At 39.6% G+C, this 23553-nt stretch overlaps 1 protein-coding gene across 3 annotated transcripts in view; it reads right to left on the bottom strand.

Annotated features, from left to right (window-relative positions):
- Positions 1 to 23553, bottom strand: part of RAPGEF4 (Rap guanine nucleotide exchange factor 4) — a 232071-nt gene that overhangs the window by 181281 nt on the left and 27237 nt on the right. Inside the window, exon 1 of one of the 3 annotated variants that reach the window (XM_065931772.1) lies at positions 14337 to 14379. The exons of 1 other annotated variant lie outside the window; for it this stretch is intronic. The gene's annotated coding sequence lies outside the window, so the exon portion shown is untranslated. Of the gene's footprint in view, positions 1 to 14094; positions 14203 to 14336; positions 14380 to 23553 lie in introns of those variants that run through there. One more of the 3 variants, XM_065931771.1, reaches the window with a different exon arrangement.

The raw sequence follows: 23553 nt of genomic DNA, 5'->3' as shown, positions 1-23553 counted from the left end.
AGCTGGAAGGAAAAGCAAGAACAGCCTTAGTACTTCATGCCCTCAGACAAGATTTCAAAAACGTGACATCTAACTCATAGCAACGGGAGGGCATGTTTGGTGATATAATAATTTGTGGGGGACAATATAACTGCAGCAGAACCCCCATTAAGTATTACATAATATATTGTAAGTATATGCAACCAAGGCTTGAGAACTAGAAGGCCATCCAGCTGGCTTGAAATACTCCTTAACCTAAAAGTTGTAAATTATTAAAATAAGCATAACAAAGGTTACTCTCTAGAAGTCAGGCAGTCACATATTTTAAAAAAGAATAAAAATATTGTCCACATAAGTCCCTGAAGAGTTTTGTTGACAGATGTTTAAAAGTACCAGTAAAAACTCTTTAACAATTAACAAATGCATTTGATAGAAATAAGGTTGAAACAATATGATAATCTACACATTGAAGAATAGCTGCCTTCAGCAGAAAATGAAGCAAATTTGGAAGCAGATACAATTTAGAAACTAAATACAGGTATTTCAGTTATTTTTTTCTCAGAAATGGGATTTATTTTAGATAGAGAAATTCTGTTATCTTTTAATACTACATCAAAGACAGGGTATGTACAGGAGAAGGATGCTGGACCCAACACTGGAAAACTTGAACCTGAGTTTTGCTACTTTCCAGTTGTGTGAGGCAGAGCAAATTGATTAACATCTCTGAGTCTCAGCTCCTTTATTCATAAAAATCATGAACAAAACAATAAACAATTGCCATCCGGCACTATTGGGAGGATTAAGCAACCATGTAAGAGTAAACTGGAAAGTGTCTGGAATACAGAAGTTTCTCAATGAAAGCTTTTTGGATCTGAAGGATTTATCCTAGTTTTAATACCTGCCTTGGATGCCCATTTTCTAATTTCCGTAATATGGTTATTTCAAAATTTTGTTGCAACTCTCTGTTACAATTGCCTTCAGTGAAAAAAAGCAGTTAGTTTCTTCCTTTTGTCAAAATGTATATCCATTTCTGTGGTCTTTGAAATGGGAAAACCATTGCCATTTTACAACTGAAACCAGAGGCGCAGAGGGATTAAATGATTGGGTGAAGGGTATGAAAGGATAAATCACCTAGATATTTTGCCCTGCCCTCCACTACACCCCACCTAACTCTGGACTCTGTGAGGCATTTCTCCAAGTTCTGAAAAGAAATTTCCTATGACTGCCATATCTCCCTTGAGTCAGCTCTCTCACCAGCAGACAGGATGCAAATACCCATCAAACACTCTGCTGACAGCCTTGACACCTCAAAAATCAGGGGAAATGGAAGGCAGGTGAATTCACAGGTCTCTTTTGAGCAACATTCTGAATCCATTCAGAAGTCATCGAAGTAAGAAAGTCTCATTCATGCCTCTCATTCCTTTCTGATTAGCAGGATTTCAGATAGCATTCAGGCTGGTTTGAACATGATGGAGCCCTACAGAGAGCAGTAACTGTCCCTTTTTTTCTCCTAGGAAATATGTGATTCTCTGTGAATTAAAAGCAGTGACCCACTAGTAAAGTCACATATAAGTAGGTTACCTGAATCTTAAGTCAGCAAGTAATATATATTTTCCTTAATTCTAATAGAATTTTTCTTAATTTGAATGATATACAAGTTTTATACCAAATTTTAAAATTGAGTTGATGGTGCTATAGCTCTTTTCAAAACATTTCAAAAGTTTTGATCAAAACCTAAATATTTCCCAGCTGCTGATTCTGCTAGCACAATCCCTAGGCTACATTCAATTAGATGGCTTTCCATAGGATTTTTGATAAACTTAAATCTCAGCTTATAGAGAAGATAAAACCCGTAAAGTCATTTTAGGAATAAGAAACAGGGATAAAGAGAAATAACCTCACCCAGCTGTATCCATGCGTGCAGCAGCAGATTGCTGGCGATATCTGTGGTTATTCTAAAACATTCCATAGCAACTGAAATGAGCCATTACCACCTAGAATTAATTATATGGTTTCAGAATTTCGTTACTGAAGCCATAGCCCCATCTTGGGGCTCATTTGCTAGGCTGTAGCCACTCCAGAACAGGAATAAGAAAACAAATCCTGACATAAACCAATACAGACCACACAGCTGCCTAAGACGGATAAAAAGCTTAAAGATTGAGCTGGCAGTTTTTTTCTTCTCTCCCATGAGGCACAAAAGTCTTCACAAGTTTAACTGGACCCTCATTTCAAAAAGGACCATGATGGACAGCTTCTCAAAGCTGGAAACTGGTTTGGCAGTATATGTATATGATACAGATATATCTATATAGATAAGATATAGAATATATAATAAGATTATAGCATACAGTGTCATGATATGAACTATATTCCTATTATGGGTTATCATACCATGGAATATGATTTTTAAAAGTCTGTAAAAGCAGTGCAGGAAGATACCCTAAATTCCTCTAATTAAGTAGCTCAGTTCAGTGGCTGAGTTGTGTCCGACTCTTTGCAACCCCATGGACTGCAGCACGCCAGGCTTGCTGTCCATCACCAGGTCCCTGTCCATTACCAACTCCTGGAGCTTGCTCAAACTCATCTCCATCGAGTTGGTAATACCATCCAACCATCTCATCCTCTGTCATCCCCTTCTCTTCCTGCCTTCAATCTTTCCCAGCATCAGGGTCTTTTCCAATGAGTCAATTCTTTGCATCAGATGGCCAAAATATTGGAGCTTCAACATCAGTCCTTCCAATGAATATTAAGGATTGGTTTCCATTAGGATTGACTGGTTTGATCTCCTGGCAGTCCAAGGGACTCTCAAGAGTCTTCTCCAACACCACAGGTTAAAAGCATCAATTGTTCGGTGCTCGACTTTCTTTACGGTCCAACTCTCATATCCATACGTGACAACTGGAAAATCAAAGCTTTGACTAGATGGATTTTTGTTGGCAAAGTAATGTCTCTGCTTTTTAACATGCCATCTAGGTTTGTCGTAGCTTTCCTTCCAAGGAGCAAGTATCTTTTAATTTCATGGCTCCAGTCACCATCTGCAGCAATTTTGGAGTCCAAGAAAATAAAGTCTGTCACTGTTCCCATTGTTTCCCATCTATATGCCATGAAGTGATGGGACAGGATGCCATGATCTTAGTTTTTTGAATGTTTTAAGCCAGCTTTTTCCACTCTCCTCTTTCACTTTCATCAAGAGGCTCTTTAGTTTCTCTTCGCTTTCTGACATAAGGGTGGTGTCATCTGCATATCTGAGGTTACTGATATTTCTCCTATCAATCTTGATTCCAGCTTATGCTTCAACCAGCCCAGCATTTCTCAGGATGTACTCTGCATATAAGTTAAATAAGCAGGGTGACAATATACAGCTGAATTAAGTAAGCTGCAGGCAAAAACATCAGTGACTGCACAGTGGTGACAACAGCAGAGGGAAGTGAGGCCATCGGGAAGGAAGTGGAGAGAGGAATGAGGTGACCTGAGGTGATGCAGCACACCCAGGGCACTGCAGTTCCTGGGACTCCTCTTAATTTGAGCTGAAAACCCTCCTGGGAATGAAGAGTTCACCCTTGAGAATCCCCAACTATTAAGCATCTATGATTTCCTCTGCATTATCTCCATAAAGGGTATCAGTGATGGCATCTGCAGCTCACATGGAAAGACACTCACTTGTACACTTCATATCATACACTATCTGAGCTGAGACTTCCCTTTAAGTATCAGATACAACCTCTGCCCTCCAGATGTCTACGTCAGACTGAGTGGATAAACAAGTGAGCGCCCATTCAGTAACAGCAATAAAATTATATTAGGCTGGACATGTGAAATTACCATGTTTGGAAATCAGAAGTAGTTGAACATCAGCCATTTTGTATGGTTTAACTTAATATAAATCACCAAAGTTCAGTGAGGGGCCAAATAGCCTAGAGACTGGACTGAGAACCTGAAGATTGAGGCAAATTGTTTCCAACACATTCCCTAACGCCATATTCCACCCACAACAACATGGGTGCTAAGTTGCTTCAGTCGTGTCTGACTCTTTGCAACCCCATAGACTGTAGCCTGCCATGCGCCTCTGTCCATGTGATTCTCCAGGCAAGAATACTGGAGTGGGTTGCCATGCCCTTTTCCAGGGGCTCTTACTGACCCAGGGATCAAACCTGAATCTCTTAAGTTTCCTGCATCGGCAGCTGGTTCTCTACCACTTGTGCCACCTAGTAAAGATGGGTGAAGATATCTAAACATTAGAAATCAATTTTTCATGATTTTCAACACAAAATCCAACATTAAGTTTGTTCAAGAGTTTGGACTTCCTTTGCTTTCTGCTATTTTCGTCAACATAAGCAAGTATAAAATTAGCCACAGGGAAAGAAATTTTAACAAAAAGGTTTCCAATATGTTGATTTTGAGGGGTTCAAAAGAGTACCTACTAGTGTTTATTTTTAAACTCATCACTTTTCAACAAGAACACAATATAGAAGAATTTATCGAGGCTTCCAGCTCATCTTCTTTTTCATGATAAACTTTCTATGTGAAGAGAATGTGACTGTTTCTGAAGAACTTTCCTGCATTATCTTATTTACGTTTCTAAAAACATCATGAGGTGAGGATTAGCATTCATACTTCACCAAAAAGGAAATGAACTGTTCTAGAGGCTTGCTTGGAGGGGAGGAAACCCAGTTCTGTTTTTCAACCTAACCTTTGGCTTCTGATAGAGACTCGATTGGCTTCAGATTCTGACGTGCAAGCTCCTAATTAAGCACATACAAGACGCCAGGCCCTTGATTAGGGGGTTTTCCTTGCGGTACTGTTCATCTTCTGGCAAACACTTGACCAGGAAGTCAAGCCTTTCTTTAAGTGTGCAAAGACTCAGGAGTCACGATATTCAGTTGCGTCAAAAGAATATAGTTGAGCTTTTAGAAAACATTCTCTGGAGAGAAGCTCTTCCACGTAGGCTCCTTCAATTGTTGTTCATATTAAAGAAGGAGAAACAAGAATGAGACTTGGGTCGTGTCACTTAAGTGTCCTTGTGTAGCTTCAAGTTGAAGAAACATTTCTGGGATTTTTTCAAACAAAGGATCCCAACCTCCAGCTTCCCTCTATGCTATGTGACTCAGATGAAGAAACATTTCCTTGTCCACAAAAGCTAAGGGCAATATAACGTGGTGATATAGAGTTCTTTGTTAATAAAAGTGCCTTTTGAAGAGGCTTTTCCAGGTCAACACTTCACCATCATCACAAATCTGTCTCACCCACTGCTCTAAAGATAAGCGTAGAATAAGGCCTGCCAAACAGTAGGAGCTAATGGATGAATGGAAACAAGCAAAGGAACAGCTTACAGAGACACGGGGTAACCACGGCCAGTCCCTCCAAGACTGAGGAACATCTCAAAGAACAAAGATGCCACAGCCTCTCCTCACAGCTGAAAGAAGTTAGTTGGCTAATACTAATTAGCTGAGGAATGCTATGCTTGTTATGCTCAAAAATGACATAATTAAAGATGTTTGCTTTATGCTATGAACTGTGGTTGATAATGTGACCGCTCTCTTATTCAAACTTAGGACCAGCTCTCAACTGTTGTATGGATTTGGAGAAATGCTTCTCCAATCAGCTACGGTCCAATTTCTGAACAAATATCAAAAACTCCTATGGAGGAACATGGGTCTAAAGGCAGAATGACACATATGAACAATTATTATTGTTGTTTAGTCACTAAGTCATGTCTTTGTGACCCCATGGACTCTTGCCTGCCAGGCTCCTCTGTCCATGGGATTTCCCAGGCAAGAATACTGGAGTGGGTTGCCATTTCCTCCTCCAGAGGATCTTCCCAACCCAGGGCTCAAACTCATGTCTCTTATATCTCCTATCCCCTGCTTCAGTAGGCAGGTTCTTTATCACTGAGCCACCAGGGAAGCCCTGTGAATGATTATAGCATTGCTCAAGTCTTTGGAAGAACTCCCATTCATAGGGTGGTCTGAAGACCACAGGACTCATTTTGCAACCCTGCTAAATTTAGCTGGAAACAGTAAGTACTGGAGAGGAGTTGCCTGTCTTTGTAGCTCAACACACCACTGGGCTGCAGAGAGAGCTGAGGGTGCTGATAGATTTGTCCTGACACGAATATTCTGGGAAAATCTTTCCTTCTGCAGGGCTCCAAATGAGGCTCAGTAGACACTCACAGTTTTCACCACCAATGATTTTTAAAATTTATATTTTTTGCTTTTGTTTGTAAGAGTTCAAAGCTCTTCCTGTGTTCCCCTTCTTGAAGAGGAAAACTAGAACCCCGCTTAGTCAAGATGAAACTGGAACTAGAAACTTAGTCCTCAGAACTAACAGGAAGGGTCAGCTTCAAACTAATAACTGCCTCCATGGTTTGGATCTCTCTATAAGTGGCCACCTTTAAAGAAAGCAGGAGCACAATTAATGGGGGAGAATTACACACACAACTCCTAGCCCCACCCCAAAGGTTCCTTCCCCTCTGCAGGCGTGTTATTAGGCAGTCTGCTCTAATTCTGCAAAGTGAAATCCAAGACTCATATTTTCCAGAAGCACTGGGATGTCAAAAGAAATTTAGAGTTTTCTGTAGATTGCAAATGAAACTTGAAGCACAGGTCTTTCTTTTGGTTAAGTACTATCATTAAGGATATGAGTTTTGTGAATAATATTGATCAAAGAATATTTAATTCATGCTTTTATTATTTCAGGGATTGATTCCCGGGATGCTTGTTTTGTTAGGTGGCCCAATAATCTGTTCATTTGTTCACAATCCAATTGCAAGCTGGAGGACAAGAGCCCAACCACTGAAGCATGGCACACTCCCTCCAGTTTCTCTGTCACTGATTGCCACTTAAAATTTGGATTAACTTAGGTATGACATGATATGAATTTATGAAACATATTCCACTTTCTTCCTGCTCATGAAGTTCAAATATATTTTAGATTCTTCAACCAAAAATGGCTTTAAAGATATTTAATAAAAATGTAAAAAATTTTCTGACCCAAGTTATTCCATGTCACATAAACCTTTCCCAAATGTAGTCAGAGCTTAAAGGTTCAATACGATTTCTTAAATGTTATCCCCTTTACCTTTATAGATTGTCTGGGATGGACATTGCTGCTGCTGCTGCTAAGTCGCTTCAGTCATGCCCGACACTGTGCGGCCCCATAGACGGCAGCCCACCAGGCTCCTAGTTTGTGCCAATTTAATCAAGACAAAACTGGAAAAGGCCAATGGATTTAGTTCCCTCTCTCACTACAATTATAAAGACCCAACACATAGCTATATCCTCAGTCATAATTCCATTTTACTCACAAAGTGCCGAAAAGTTAGAATTTTCCAATCATTTCTGGTTTTAAAGTAATATATGTACATGTGGATGGTGAGAAATCTGTTGAGATAAAGCAAAGGGGTATGTTCTTGGACCTCTGTGTTGAGGTTCTAGTCTTTTCTCTTGGATGATTCCTCAGGCTATAAGTAAAATCAACTTGTTTAACTTTTCCTTTACAGTTGTAAAATATTAGAGTATGTATCTTTTTGCGGCTGTGACAGTCTGCCCCCTTCCCTTGCTGAATTGCCTCAGAATCAGTCAGTGTTTCCCCAAGGACACAGGAAGACCTGAGGGAAACAAAAAAGCCAACTGAGTGTCTAAATTAAAAAAATTTTAAATCCAAAGCAGAAAGTCAAAGCAGTTTTTGTTTTACTAACCATTTTGGGGACAGAAAAGGTTTTTGAGTTCCAAAACTTTGGCTTAATTTGAAGGACAAATTCTATGAGGTTTACACTATAAACAGTAGAGTAGGGAAGAAAGTATGATTTCAGAGTTAATGTTTCATCCCCAAAGGAGATCAATACAACAGAATTGATGGTGGTGGCAAGGCATGTTTGCGGGAGGTGTTTGGGGAGAGAACAATTCAGCAAATTATTGGTGTGGGTCAGGGAAAGGAGGAGGCCCATCCCCTGACCACTCCATTATGGGGTCAAATCCCAGTTGAGTGAGGGGGCATCTCTAAGCACAAATCTCCATCTTGCTTCCTGAGTTGAGGGTTAGTGTAACCCAAGCATGGAAGTCAAGAGCATGCAAACACTAACAGAAGGCTCGTGAATGGATAGAAACCCCTCCCTATTCCTTCCAGAGTCAGAAAGGAACAACGATCCCAAACACCACCTATATTTAATAGCACATAAAGAAAGATAAGCCCACAGAGACCAAGAAATAGGAGAGCACAAAGAAGCCAACGGAAAGCTCTCTTTCAAAAAGAAGATGATGCTCTTCAAAGCCAAGTGCAGTACAAAGATTAAGAAATGAGAATCTCCTTCACATTCAGAACAAGTAGGCTCTGGATGGCTTTACCTAGAGGGATTTCCATGAAGTGGTTGGAGTAGAATTTAAATCACAGTGGGTTCAGGAGCGTTAAGGAAGGGAAGAAATGAACCCAATAAATGTAGACAATCTTTTTAAGAAGTTTGGCTATAAAGAGGGAGAAAGGGATGAGGACAGATAAAAGAGTATATGGCAAAGATAAAGGTTTTGTCCTATTTTTTTTTTAAGATGGGACTGGCCAAAGTCCCTCTACACTCTGTTAAGAAAGATCCCTTAGACCTGAAAATCTTGAAGATATAGGAAATAGAGGAAATTGTACACATGTGGAGGAAAGAGAAGAGGAAAACCTCTTCTCTTCTAACCTGAGGAAAGGTAGGATATATGAATACAAATGGGCAATTTTAATTAATATATATTAGAATACACAAGGATAAAAGGATAATTTGTCTGCTGAACTCTCTATGATTTGTGCTGACTGAGGTGAGAGATGGGAGGAAAACGACCAACACCACAGAGACTAGTTGGCCCCCCATGAAGGGATGAGAGAAGACAGAAAGGAGTAAGAAGATGAGGTGAATTCGGGTGAAGCTGGGGAGAACAGAGGAAGAGAATAACTGACAGCTGCCATGAGGGGCCAGACTTCCGGGGGAAAGAGTGGTAAAAACAATTGTGAGAAAATCTAGCTATGTGTTCTGAGATCAGTTCTCCTCTTCATCTTGGTTAACTCCTTAAGAGCCTTTCAGTAAAGACCTTCATTGTCTTCCAAGGCTTTCTGGGTCATGTTGCACTTTCACCATGCTGAACTGTCCTCAAAGCAATTGGCTTTACTCCAGGTTATGTAGGTAATAAGATTTGGTGGTAGGAAATTAAGATCTTGCTTAGTAAGAGGTGACACTGTCTGCTGAGTGTGAGGTAGGGAAGTGGTTTGGTCAAAGATTGGGAGAAAGTAGAATTTTCACATCAGCGTTGGGGAGGATGGCAGGAGCATATTAGGGAACCCTAAGAATTCCTGAGCTATACTGAGGGGTCCATTTGAGATTGGAGGTAAAAACTTTACCATAGCAACCGTCTGGACAGTGGTGTGATTTTCTCTGGCAGTGCTTAGCAGTATGGTTGGCGGGAGAAAGCACTCAACTGGATTAAGCATTGGTATCCAGCTGTGAGCTGTTAAGATTTTAACTTCCCAGTACTAGAAAGGTTCATGTCTAAGTATCCAATACTATAATGCCTAACAAATAGGAATTGCTCAATAGATCTTTATTGACTGAATGAACAGGAAAAATGAAAACACTGGTAAGAAGGTATTGAAATAACAGGTCATGGTGTCCACATTAATAGGGAAGGAAGTGGAGATAAGAGGGGGCTAAAAGGGGAAAAGTCAAGGGGACCAAAGGTTCCTAGATTTCTCAGGTCTACCAGTCACATGGTAATGCAATGGCACCCCACTGCAGTACTATTGCCTGGAAAATCCCATGGACGGAGGAGCCTGGTAGGCTGCAGTCCATGGGGTCACAAAGAGTCTGACACAACCGAACGACTTCACTTTCACGCATTGGAAATCGCAACCCACTCCAGTGTTCTTGCCTGGAGAATCCCAGGAACAGCAGAGCCTGGTGGGCTGCCGTCTATGGGCTCGCACAGAGTCGGACACGACTGAAGCGACTTAGCAGCAACAACCAGTCACGTGAGCAGTATCACCACTCAAGAAACTTTGAGTCTTAAAGCACTCCCTAGCAGCTGATCCAAGAAGCTATTAGGCCCAGTATTGGCCTTTAGTTCTTACCAAGAGCAACAAGCACATCTTTATATTCTATCATCCCTCAGTATCCATGGGGGATTGGTTCCAGGACACTCCCAACCTTCTGCAGATTCCAAAATGCGCAGATGCTTTAAATACTTTATATACAATGATGAAGTAGAACTAGCCTTCCAAATCTGCAGATAAGGAACCCGTATTGGAGGGCTGTGCATAGTTTTCTTTTCAATGTTCAAAACTCCCTTAATACAGTAGAAACTAACACAACACTTTAGTTTTTTTTGTAACACAACACTTTAAAACAACTATGTGCCAATAAAAACTAATTTAAAAAGAAAAAAATTCCCCTGCATGTAATGTCTTTCTCATTCATTCTTTAAACCTGCTGTTCCTCTTTGTTTATGAACATTTGCCCTAGCTACCGTAGGTTTCTTTCTTTCTCCTTTATCTCTCATCCTCATTCACTTTCCATTTTCAATTGGTGAAAATAATCCAGGCCATAGCAGATATCATTAAAGATGAAATTCATGATATGTCTGCAATGAAGACAAGGAAATCCTTACATTTCAAAACTAAAGAAGTCTCTTACAGTCAGTGAAAATGGATACATTTAAAAATAGTCACAGCCCATACCTTCTTATAATCAAACTGCATTTTCCCAAGTACTTGCATTCAAAACATTTTCCATTCTTAGAATATCGGTTATATTTTAATTATTAACATAAGCCTTTTTTCTATTAATATTTAACTGCAAATGTACATGATTTCCACAGTAGGATGAGTTGGGTAGACTTTTGAAAAGTAGCCCAAAGATGTTTACAGTAGTGTTCTGATGAAGGATTTGAAAAGGTACTTTTGGACTACAACCTATTTGCTGGGATTTGGCATAGTCTTGATTCCTGCTTGAATTTCCTGAAAAATCACAATAAGTTATTTCAGGAAAAACAGTTGCCAAACTTTCTGACAAGTCACAATGAATGGTTAAATTCTGAAAGGTCAACCAGCCATCTTTTGGCTCCCATCTCCTCTTTAAAACCAAGCTATTTTGAGAATTTCCATTCCTCATGCTCTTTTTCTTCCCAACCCTGACACTATTTGTATCCCCTCAGTGGCATTTTTTTTTTTTTTTTTTTTTTTGACTCAGGAAAACTTAAATAAGTTCCAAGATTGCAGAAGAGCCTTATTATTTGATGATTGTGGGTCTTGTCTGGGAAAAACTCCAAACATAGATTTGCCATTTTAAGCAATTCCTTTGAATTCTCACTCTATTGTCAGCAATAGTTCGGTATTATTGGTTTATTATTGATTTTTTTCCTTCCATTTACATAAGTTAACTAGGCACTCCAATTTTCTCTTCTCTCTTATGTTTTCTTAGTTTTTTTTTAAGTCCTTGAATGACTATATTGTTTTAGCTTTTTGAGTTTTGGAGAACACACACACGATACCTTGCCATTATCACAAACCCATAATCTTTTCCCCTTCAGCACCATGACTATTTCTTCTTTATAATCTTCCTTCTTTCTCTTTACCCTACTTTAATATAATCAGTTGCCACATTCTGTCAATTTTCCCTTTAAAGTATATTTCAGGTTCATCTTTTTCTCTGACTTCCCACTGGCACTATCCTGTCACAGGTCATGGAAGGTTCTTTTACACTCTCCCAGCCAGTTTTCCTACACCCTCCTCCCCTCTCTACACCCATCCCCATGCCCCACCACACACTCAGTCCATATGGTCCATTATCCTGCTTAAAATATCCTGTGAGGGCAGGAAAGCACCTCCTATGCATTTAGGCACACCTCTTAATTTTCGCAGTCCTGCATGATAAATGTGACTTTCCTCATGTCATAAATGAGGAAGCTGACTTGCCCAAAGGTTAAGCAGCTTGTCCCAAATCACCCAACTTGTAAGTGTTCCAGTCACTGGCCCTTAAATTTGAAGAGGGAAGAGTTGTCTGTGTTGTAACAGAAAAATAAAGCATTAACAGAAAGGAGATTTGATATTTACTCTCTTTAAAGTCAAGGAGTTAGACGTATGTACAATTATTACATCAAGGGCAATGACTGTCAAGAGATGGGGTTTACACCAGACAAGTAGAAATCAGAGAGCCTGCTCTCAAAGAATTTACAATCTAATTGGTCAGAGTATGCATCTAGTACATGCTAGATATATAGCACATGCTAAATAAATACTTGCTCAAGCCAGGACCAAGGAATGGAAGGAATTCGTTAGTCTCTTTCTGGCTTGTCATAGGATGCTTCTTAATATAAAGGGCTCTGACACTTCCTCCTAACCCAGTCCCAAAGAATATCAGAACAATACACTGTTGGGGAAAAAAAAAAAAAGACGTGGAGATTACTGGGCTGCCTTCCAGCCACAGACCTATTTATTTTTCCCTAACAACAAGATAACTATTGCTGGATATTATTATGGGATTTTTCCATATGTCATTTAGTTAGGACAGTGATGACCCACTGCAGCCTTTTAAAGTGCTCTGGTCTTCTGCCAGCTTACCTCACTGTACAATTTTATCTTTGGTTTTTATTTTTATGATTATTCAAACTTCCCATTGCCTCACCAATCCCTCATTTGACCACTGCGGCTATGGACTACACACCTTGACAAAGACCCCTTGGAAAGGGTTTTTTTCACTTGCGGTGGGCTCCTTTGAAACAAGTTCTTGCTACGTTCAACATTTTGGCAAACAAGGACAAGTTCAAGGAAATTGGAGGCCGAATTCGACAGAGCACTGGGTGCAGCTGCTGGCCCAGCTGTGCAATGATTCTCAACTGGTCCATTACCTCCAAACTCAACTATTCAGCACAGCCTTCCCTAGTCCAGCTCTCCTGTTGGTCTAATATATTTGGCAACAGCCATTATTTCAGAAATGAATGCTCGTGTGTATTTATAGCAAATCGCGTGCCTGCTCTATCAACAATTAAAGAGATTAGGATTCAGCAGACATATTCCTCTAATTAGGACAAGATGGAAGATACAGCATACGGAATGCTGCAGTTTGGTCAAGGTTTATCCTTTCCTAACAAGACTGCCATGCTGTCTCTCATCACCCAAACAGCCCCTCACTCCTATGGCCACCTCACTCCCTGCAAGACATGCACTGTGTCTGTCCCACAGAATTTTCAGGCAGGGGATTCTGTTTGCAACTGACATTTCCAGTTTCCCCTTCCTCCCTCCTTCAAACCACACCGGAGGCTTGAATGGACTGTTTCTAGGCTTGTTTTGAAAATAACGTGGACAGCACCATGTGGCCGCTAAGTTCACTCAGTTACACCCTTTCCCTGGAGCTTTGGTGGATGTTATAAGCTCACACTTATGTGATCTCTCCTCTGAACAAAAGCCCGAACTCAGTGTCTGGGCCATAAATTCCATCTTGCCTCACTCTTGCCCATGCATTATTTAAGCAATCTTCTCGGTGAAGCCGGCATGAGAATTTCCCTCTGAGTAACAATCAGTGAGCGTCTTCCGCGCTGTTCTAACGGGAAATGTAGGCTATCTGAGAGAGTTCCACCCATTCACAGTCTTGATAATGAAATATGATAATCTAATTTGGTAAAAATAAACTGTGAAATCAGAGATTTGAGGCAAAAACTTTAAAGATGCAATTCAGACGAGCAATCAATGCTTATTCAGTTTCTGTACTATCTCAGCTTTCTCCCTGTGCAGATGCTTAAGTGATGCTAAATTAAATAATTGACAAATTTTTAAAACTGCTGGAAATTACCATCTGTACTTAATTTTGGAATATAAAAAGGTCCATAGAAAACACCCTTTATGATTATTTTGTCTAATAACAGATATGAAACAATACAAACATCCCAGTCATAAAAATATAATGCGTTTCGAGCAGTCTGGTTTACATATTCAAACAGTTTTTCAAAACAAAAGACCACAGGAGGAGTGAAAAGCTGGGTTACCAATCTGTTTTTTCAAATGAATGGCAAAAGAACTGAGTTTTCAGTTTAAAATCTATCCCTCTAGCCCTCACCTCCCCACAAAACCAAAACCAAACCCCCAAAAACTCACCCACAGGCTTCCTATAGACAGTAAAGATCACATCACTTTTTCACATTTCTCTTCTGGATAAACCCTGGGCTAAACTGTTCTCTGTTAAGAACTTTATTAGGTTGGTATTCCATTTATACAAAATGAAGTCTAGGACTGTAAATAAACATGCTTGAGGCTTCCATGAAAACAGAGAAAGAGAAACAAGCTCCCTGCGTGGGAACACACTGGCAAATACGTGGATAAAGCAAGCTGAAACTTACACCAGACTCTCCTCCCAGGTCCAGCTCGGCAGGAGCCCCTAAAGGTACATTCTAGATTTTTTTAATCCATGTTCTGCTCTTCTCACTGAGGGGACTACTCAGGCACATGGTCAAGTTGCAATCTGCTTCTCCCTCAGTGATGTATGAGAGCTGGGCTGATTTATCTCGTCTTTCTGCAGCATATTAGCACTAATGTTCCTGCGTCTGCATCCTACCTTTCTTTAGCCGTAGCCCGGGCTTTATCATTGGTAATCTAAATTAAAGAGCCAGTGAACAGAAAAGGGTTGTTGTCCCCCACCCCTCCCTGTTTTCCATGAAACAATTGTCAGGCAGTCATTCCGGGACAAGGATTCCACTGTTTATTCTATGGAGCCTCCTCTTCAGTATCCCATTGAGACTGGAAGACAATTGCAAAAGGAGAGGACCAACGAGACTGTCTTAGTTCAGAGGTTTACTTAGTTCAGAGGTTTACTTATGACTTATTCTCTAAAACGGAGCAGATGGCCTCAGGAATTACTAGAGAAAGCTGTCATTTGCCGGTTTTTCAGTCTAGAATACAGAATTGACACTATTTACAACAACAGAGTAACTTGATCCTCCACTTACTGCCCGGGGTGCAGCACACCTTTCGGTGACTTTTTTTTTTCCCCTGAGAAATCTCTTCCTTTCCCCACTGATGTTTATTTTATACATGCTTCCATGTTCAACTTACTGTGGAATATGAGTGCTATGATTTAGCAAGTTGAACACAAGAAGCATAAAGTCCTATAAAAACGGAAGGGAAAAAAATCAAACAAATTATTAACCTTGTTATAATTTTCTATCAACAAACTAGCTGAAGCAGGAGCAAAAGGCTCTATTTAATTCAGGAGTTGTCAGTTCCTGTTAGATACATTTAAAATTTTCTCCAGTTCCACAAATGTTTGGGAAGAGGAAACATATCAATAAATTTTCATAAGAAAGTTTTTGATCTCTTGAAAAAAATAAAAAAGAAAGTTTTTGATCTCTTGAAAATGTTGCCATCTCAGCAGCACCTCAATGCTTTTAACTCAGGTTTCCAACAATTACTGGAATACTACTAGCTTTGTTTTCACATTTGAAACAACAAAACTTCTTTAACAGCTGTTAGGCAGCAGCGTTTGTGGGTAACTATAGTAAGTTTCATCTTTATTTTTGTGTATTTTGTTAAAACATTGTTTTAATAATTTTAAACATGTATACTGCATTTTTAATTTTGCTTTTGAAAATTAATAAACTATGACACAGACATATAATATAGACTTGTCACTTTTCATAGATTTAGAATATTAAATTCTCTAGTTCCTTGATATTTGCATTGCTTCAATTTTCGTTATTAAAACTATGTCTCCTGTCAGAAATGCAAAATACTCACATTCCGGGCCCTTGTGTCCCCTCCAACCCCTTCAAAAAAAATTTAATCTCAAACTTTCTGCTTCCTAGCTCTTCTCAAAATTGCAGTCAAGACAGTACACTCAGTAGGGTTCCTTGAAGACTATCCAGAGTATCAGTTCTAGATTGTGTCTCTGGGTTAAAATTTTCACATTTATATCAATTTCTACCCTCTAGAACTTGTTTATACTGAACTGCTCCACAAACATCCAGGGTAATTATTTAAAATTTTAGATTTGGGCTTGTCACTCAGTTGCTTAAAACTCTGCACAGCTTCCCGTTATTCTTAGGATGAAAGCCAAAATCTTTATCACGGCCTTCAAGGACTCAGTTTTATTTCAGTCGGAAGATAAGCCCACCTTCCCAGAACTGACTGGCTGGGATTCAGAACCATCGATCAATCAAGTATTGAACCCCTGCTCTTTACTGGCCAGTCAGCTCTGAACATGGTATCCGAGCACCGGTATGGGATGCTAAGAGAATTCCAAAAGCAAACATATAGGCCTTTTCTTTTAGTTTGAAAGTAACATACATGAATAAGATCTCATTAGTTCACATGTCAGCTTATAAACTATGACAAAATCAATATGAAGCAAGTCAAGAGTCAAAAATGCAGAGTGAAGATAAAATCAAGAGTAAAAAGAATAAGATGAAATTAAATGTTAGATGAATGTTAACTGAAACTGACTTAGGCTAGAGGAGAAAAGGGGAAACAATTAAGAAAAAACTCCCAAATAAGTATTGCTCAAGCTTGGTATTCTTATGCTTCCAAGGTCTGTGGCTCACATGAGCTAAATTAGACTTACATTTTTTAAAATCAACTACTCCATGACCGTGCTTATGAGATTCTTCCTAGTTATTCCTAGATTTTCATTACATTACTGTTGATATTGCTGCTGCTGCTGCTAAGTCACTTCAGTTGTGTCCGACTCTGCAATCCCATAGACGGCAGCCCACCAGGCTCCTCCGTCCCTTGGGATTCTCCAGGCAAGAACACTGAAGTGGGTTGCCATTTCCTTCTCCAATGCATGAAAGTGAAAAGTGAAAGTGAAGTCGGCCAGTCATGTCCAACTCTTAGCGACTCCATTGACTGCAGCCTACCAGGCTCCTCTGTCCATGGGATTTTCCAGGCAAGAGTACTGGAGTGGGGTGCCATTGCCTTCTCCGACTGTTGATATTACTCTCCTTCAAAAGTTCTCTTTATTTTAGTCACAAAAACAACTATATGATAAACTTCACTTTCTAAGTAAGATGGCCAAGGAGCCCAACAACACAGAACCTTGAAAATATGGGCTTTTTCTTAACCTGAAGATCTACTTTGCAGTTAACCAAGAGCAACATGATCCTTTCATGCAACTTGTATGTAAGTTCATACATAAAATAATGTAAAGTCCCAAAGACATATGAAGCATCCACTAACAAAACCTTGACATAGTCCAATGTGTTAGGAATTGACACCACAAGGCCCCATGAATCCCACAATATGTCCTATGCTTCTCGCCACTGTTCAAATAAATTATACTATTAAAACCTCCCCTTGGAAGGAATTCTAAGACTCTGAAACCAAACTACTGTGTTCAACTCACAGCTCTGCCATTTACCAGCTGTATGATCTTAGGTAAGATACTTAAATTATTGTAGCATGGGTGTGTTAAATTCATCTGCAAAGTGGGATAATGAGAGTTTTGCTTCTGGTCACGAATGTAACACCTTTTCAGTTTATAACAATTATAAACTCCAAATAAAATATTAAAAACAACAACTATTTGAAGGCACTGGAGAGTGACCACGAGCAGGCAGAACTCATGGGAAGTTGACACTTGGAAGAATGGTTCTCCATAAACTATCCATTTTTTTTTAAAACTGCTTTACAACTAAGGGCAGGCCCAACTGGTCAGTTCTGCAGGGTGGCTATATCTCAGGTAGGAATTTGCTGTCTTACTGGTTGGGGAATCAGAGGATAGAGTTCAGAGAGAAGACAGAAGCTGACAAAATGAAGGAGGAAATACAGAAAGAAAAGGAAGCTCCAAATTCAATATATAAAATCTGATAACATTTACAGCTGATGCCAAAACTATACATATGTGGAACAGATTTCAAGCAGCCCAACTAAGGTGAAAATAACTAACCAGATTCTGCTGCTGTCTGTCACGGGGAAAACATATTTGAAATTTGGAATTCAAGTCCCATTAATTACCTGTTAAAATAAAAAAGTTAATACTCTTGATGGGCATATAGCCAAATTCAGAAGCTCTATAATATTCCACTCACAATGTCCACAATACATTCCAAAATGACTAGTTATGCAAAGAATCTGAAAAATGTAACCCATCCTCAAAAGAAATGGTAATTCATAGAGACCAACTCTGAGATGATGAAGATATTGGAATCAGCAAACAGAGTTTAAATCTGTTATTATAACTGTGCTAAAGAATATTTTTAAATTCACAGCAGAGAAGAGTACAAAAAAAAGAACCAATTTGGAAACTTGATAACTAAAGGATACAATATCTGAAAAAAGGTTCACTGAATAGACCCAACAAACAGAGGAAAGTAATAAATATCAGTGAACTTGAAGACAGAAAAATATAGATTATCCAATCTGAAGAGAAAAAAAACTTTAAAAATGAACAAAACCTCACATTCTAACTGAAATTCTAGAGAAATTGGCAAGGAAAGAATGGGCAAGAGAAAATTTTTGAAGAAATAATCAAATTTTGCCAAGATTCGGTTTAAAAAACAATGTAAGTTTGCAAATTCAAAAATTCTTGTAATCTGCAAATAGAATAAATAAAAAACAAAACACAGTAAAAAATCATGCCAAGGGATATCATATTCAAACTGCTAAAATCCAAAGATAAAGAGAAAATCTTGAAAGCAACCTGGGGAAAACGGCATGAACAGGAGAAAACAATACTAATTTTTCATCACAAGTAACGGAGGCTAGCAGATAAGGTAGTGAAACCTTTAAAGCACCAACAGGAAAAAAACAACTGTCAAGCTAGAATTCTATATCGGGCAAAAAATTCTTAGACAATGAAGGCTTCCATTGTTTGCAGATAACACAATTGTTTCTAGCCGTGTCTGATTGTTTGTGACCCTTTGTAGCCCATCAGGCTCCTGTCCATGGGATTTCCCAGGCAAGAATACGGGAGTGGGTTGCCATTTCCTCCTCAGGTGATCTTCCCGAACCAGGGTTCTCCCGACCCAGGGATCGAACCCGTCTGCTGCATCTCCTGCACTGCAGGCAGATTCTTTACCTGCTGAGCCACCAGGGAAGCCCTCATAGAAAAACTGTAAGAAATCTACAATTGGTTAACAGTACCTATCTCATACAGTTGTTATAAGAATCAAATGAATTTAAATAAAAAAAAATAAAATAAAATAAAATAAATCTTAAACTCAGAACTATGCCTGACACCTAGTAAGCACTATATATGCATTAAAAATGTTAAAAAATACATCTAAATATAAAATCTGGGGGTGTTATATATTAGCTTATTAACAACGAGTACAGATTTATTTGTCAGAATAGCTAAAAGAGAGGCTACTTTAAGGAATAAGATTATCTTTGGTCAGTGGCCCAGGTTATGAAAATGTTAGTCACTCAGTCCTGTCCGACTTTTTGCGACCTCATGGACTGTAGCCCACCAGGCTCCTCGTCCATAGAATTCTCCAGGCGAGAATACTGGAGTGGGTTGCCATTTCCTTCTCCAAGGTTATGAAAGGGTTCAGGGCAAATAATACTTGGGAGGCCTAGAGAATGGTCAGTTCTGGCATTCCTAAAATAGGAAGATGAAGTTTGTTATGGAGGTCAAACTGTTTGTTACAGTTTGTTACAGAGAGTCACAATTTGTTACTGTTCACAGAGTTACAATTTTATATGTGATTTATTATGTATATAAAATTATATTAACTAATCCAGTTGTGTCTAAGGAGCAAATAACTTGCTGTGACCTATGTTAGTATTCTCCTGGCAGAATATCTATGAAAGATATGAAGTGAAAAAAAGGCAGCTTGTATAATAGTATATTTACACTATAACTTAATTTTCAATGCAAAAAAGATATGCAAATATGATAACTGCATTGCAATGTACATAGAACAATTTCTGGAAATACCCAAATAAAAGTGTTAATTAGTAGTAGAGAGCCCTAGACAGTGGGAGCAGAAAGGACTTTAATTTTTTACTTAATATCTTTGGCATTGTTTGAATTTTTTAAAATATTGATATTTTTACTTTGTAATTAACAAAATAAATCCCTTACAGAATCAAAAAATACATCAACACTTAAAAGTCACAATGCTTAGAGTATTTGTTTCCTAAGTCAAGTAAGATGAAAAGGACCTTTCCTTTGTGTTCTTTAAACAAAGCTAGTTTTATTTTAGACATCAAGAGCATATTCTAGAGGTTTTTGCCCCTAAAATCCCTCCCAGCATCCCACTTGGTGGGGATGAATTAAAAACCCCAGTCAGGTCAAAGTTTCAGTCTGTCTTCACATGTTGTTCATTAGAACAGAGAGCATGAAGGTCCTGATGCCCCTGCAAGCCCACTTCACCCTGATTCACGCTTTCTGACTTCTGAACCAGTCCAGAAACTGCTTTCCCCTACTCCTATCCCTGAATGTGTGGAAATAACGGAGACAAATCCAGATCAGAGACAACCCATCACCTCAAGAGGCAGAGAATTTTAAGTAGAATGACCTTAGAAAATGTTTAATTCATCCACAGACAACCAACCACTCTCCAGGTAAGGAAACAGAAGTCTACAGACATAACTTGCCCAAGATCTCAGGGTTACTAAGTGAATACAGCAGGTCTCTTGAGCCCCAGGGTAGCATCCTTTTTATGATGATGGAGAAAGGGTCTAAAAGGTCCTATTGGTGCTGGACCAGGGGCTGTGCCTTCATAAACAGAGTATATACTAGGATGTAGGTTTGACCAGGAGCGGAAGAGAGTCATCTTCCTGCCTTTATCACAGACCTTCAAACTGGACTGCAAACCCCCCAAAGTGACTCTGTTATTCATTTACTCTCATTACTAGTGTTCCATAAGATGTATATACACTTTCTCTACAAATAATCCATTAGTACAGAAAAGGGAAGGTTTCCTATTTGAGATGTGCTTTCTGGCCACATCATTCAGAGATGCTTTTAGTATATAACTAACACTAATGAAGGTCTCTTGTTAGAATGTTTTCCACATTTTGGTCAGGCAATAGGAAACCTGGAAAAATTTAAATTAAAGCAGTGTGTACTACTATGATCTATCATATTGGCTTTTTTTTTTTTCCTCTATAGTGGGAGCTATAAATCAGTTTCTAAAATTTAAGAGGTAAACCAATGATTAGGTTCTGGAATTACTTAGAATCAATAAATCTGAGACTGATTTAATCACACTGCCTTGCAAACCTGTCCAGAACCATAAACGAAAAACTCCCAAAGAACAGTCATGAGAGCACTCATGGCTTTTACATACATAAAAATCCGTATGTAAAATCTAAAATAATGGATAGGCTATAAGAAATCTTTTTTACTTTTTATCAAGACAAGTTCTCTAAAACCTCTCCTAGAGGTGGTTATTTATTAACATTGATTTCTGGCTATAATAATCACAGAATAATAAAACTGTTGCCTGGATTAAACATCACATTTTTCCACTAAGAGCAGACAAGCTTTCCAACAAATTATTGTAAGTTCCTCAAATACATTAGAAATACGATTCCTTTATGTATACCCTCACATCTGCAGGAATACATCTTGGGATTAAGGAGATGAACACCTATGTGCATTGTAAGAAGCTAAATGAGGATACATAAGTAGCAGCCCCTGGCTAGACATGAATGCTACCCACATTTATTATATTGCCACCTGCCCCCCTCCCAGACACTTCATTACTAATGATTTTCCAACACAAAAGCTTTTAAAAACTTTGATCTTTTGTGAAAATTCAGTAGGATAATAAAAACCTTCCAGCTGAACAGACAGACCAGGGCAGAAAGATCATCTCCTTAGCATTTGCCACAGAAAGTGTCATCTGCCCTGACTCCACCCTGGTGTTTCATTAAAGTGGTGTCGTTCAAAATATGCAAATGACAGTAATAATTTGAACAAACAAATGAATTAGGTGAGCCTCTATAGGCAATTTACTTGGGGTAATTAAGAATGCTAAGTCAAACAAATTATTATTTTAAATGGCAAGTAAGCTTTAATTAAACTTGATTTCTATACTAAAATGAAACTACTAACCCAACAGAAGGCATCCTGTGTGAATTAAAAGGCAAAGTGCCAAGAAGGGGAAAAAAAACTAATGTACACTCTGCTTTTTGATTCAACAGATTAGGAACATGTATTCTCATTGGAACGAGCTCACAGAGAAGTATTTCTGTGCATGAATTTAGTATTGATATAATGCATTTGGGGTGCCTCAAGCACTAATGTATTTTAAATGGTAAGGATGCTAAGCAAAATTAGAACCAACCCAAACTTAAGGTAATTTCTCTCCAACTAGCATCTCAAATTTTTTCTACCGTTAAGAAAGGGAAACCAGCAGACTGTAGCCCACAGGGATTAAGAGTCCTTCCTCGGGGTTAGGGGAACATGGCGACCCAAAGCAGAGCCTCCACAGCTATGCTATCCACCAACCAAACATACATGTGTATGATGGAGCAATCCAATGAGCCCTAATCAGTAAACACGAAAAGAAAGGTGCCCAGAGAGGGAGGAAAATCTCCAGAACTATCCTGAGATGGACAAGACTAAAACACGATCCTATTAAAGTAGACTATACTTGTGGATTTGCTCCTACAGAACAATATAATAATTACAGACTGTTATGAAAGCTTCTTCTCTGAGACTAAACATAAGTACGTCACTTCTCTAATGCTTTGTCCCAGGACCTGTAATGGGACTCTGATTAGACCCCAGCCACCAGCACTGGCAAGCAGAAAAGCCCTCACAGAACCACCTGTTTTCTTCTCCACATGAAGCACCTCTCCTGGTTTAGCCTCCTGGGTCTTCACTCTTCCAGCCCAGTGTTCCTCAGGAACACACAAGCTGAGTCCCGTCCTCTGCGCTCCTGGCTTTCTGGTCAGGCCGGGTGACCCAGGGCAATCATCAAGGAAGAAGCTACGAGTAGGAGCGGGTGGTGGCAGGACACAGCAGGGAGGGGCCTGGAGAAGTCATTCTAAGTCACTACCTCTGGCACCTGGATCCAGTCACCTGCCACACAAGACCATTTTCACATGGTCTCCCTAAATAGTCTGCCCTCAGGGGGACCCTGGGTATGCTATTATAATACTCATGACCATGGGAAGGAGTTGGTGTCAAGCCTGTGTTCCAAGGAGCAGAGAGAACTCCAGACTACTCCATTTTCTCTTCTGGACTTGTGCCTTCTCTCTGGAGAGGCAGCCATGGACTGACCTGAGGCCTCGCCTCCTATCTGATCCCACCCCTGGCCAAAACGGGATTCATTCATCCAACAACCACCAGGCACTGTCAACATGGCTTCCCTGGTGGCTCAGATGGGAAAGCGTCTGCCTGCAATGCGGGAGACCCGGTTTCGATCCCTGGGTCGGGAAGATCCCCTGGAGAAGGATATGGCAACCCACTCCAGTACGCTTGCCTGGAAAATTCCATGGACAGAGGAGCCTGGTAGGCTACAGTCCATGGGGTCCCAAAGAGTGGGACATGACTGAGCGACTTCACTTTCTTTCACTGTCAACGTGTCGGGCCCTATACAGCTCAGAGCATAGAGCAAGACATCATTGCTGTTCTCAAACGGCCCACATTCCACAGACAGGCAAGAC

Source organism: Muntiacus reevesi, chromosome 3 (assembly GCF_963930625.1).
Source record: "Muntiacus reevesi chromosome 3, mMunRee1.1, whole genome shotgun sequence".
In the NCBI taxonomy this organism is placed as follows: domain Eukaryota; kingdom Metazoa; phylum Chordata; class Mammalia; order Artiodactyla; family Cervidae; genus Muntiacus; species Muntiacus reevesi.
Note: the sequence above shows the minus strand (reverse complement) of the source record. Positions and strands in the feature narration are given on the sequence as shown.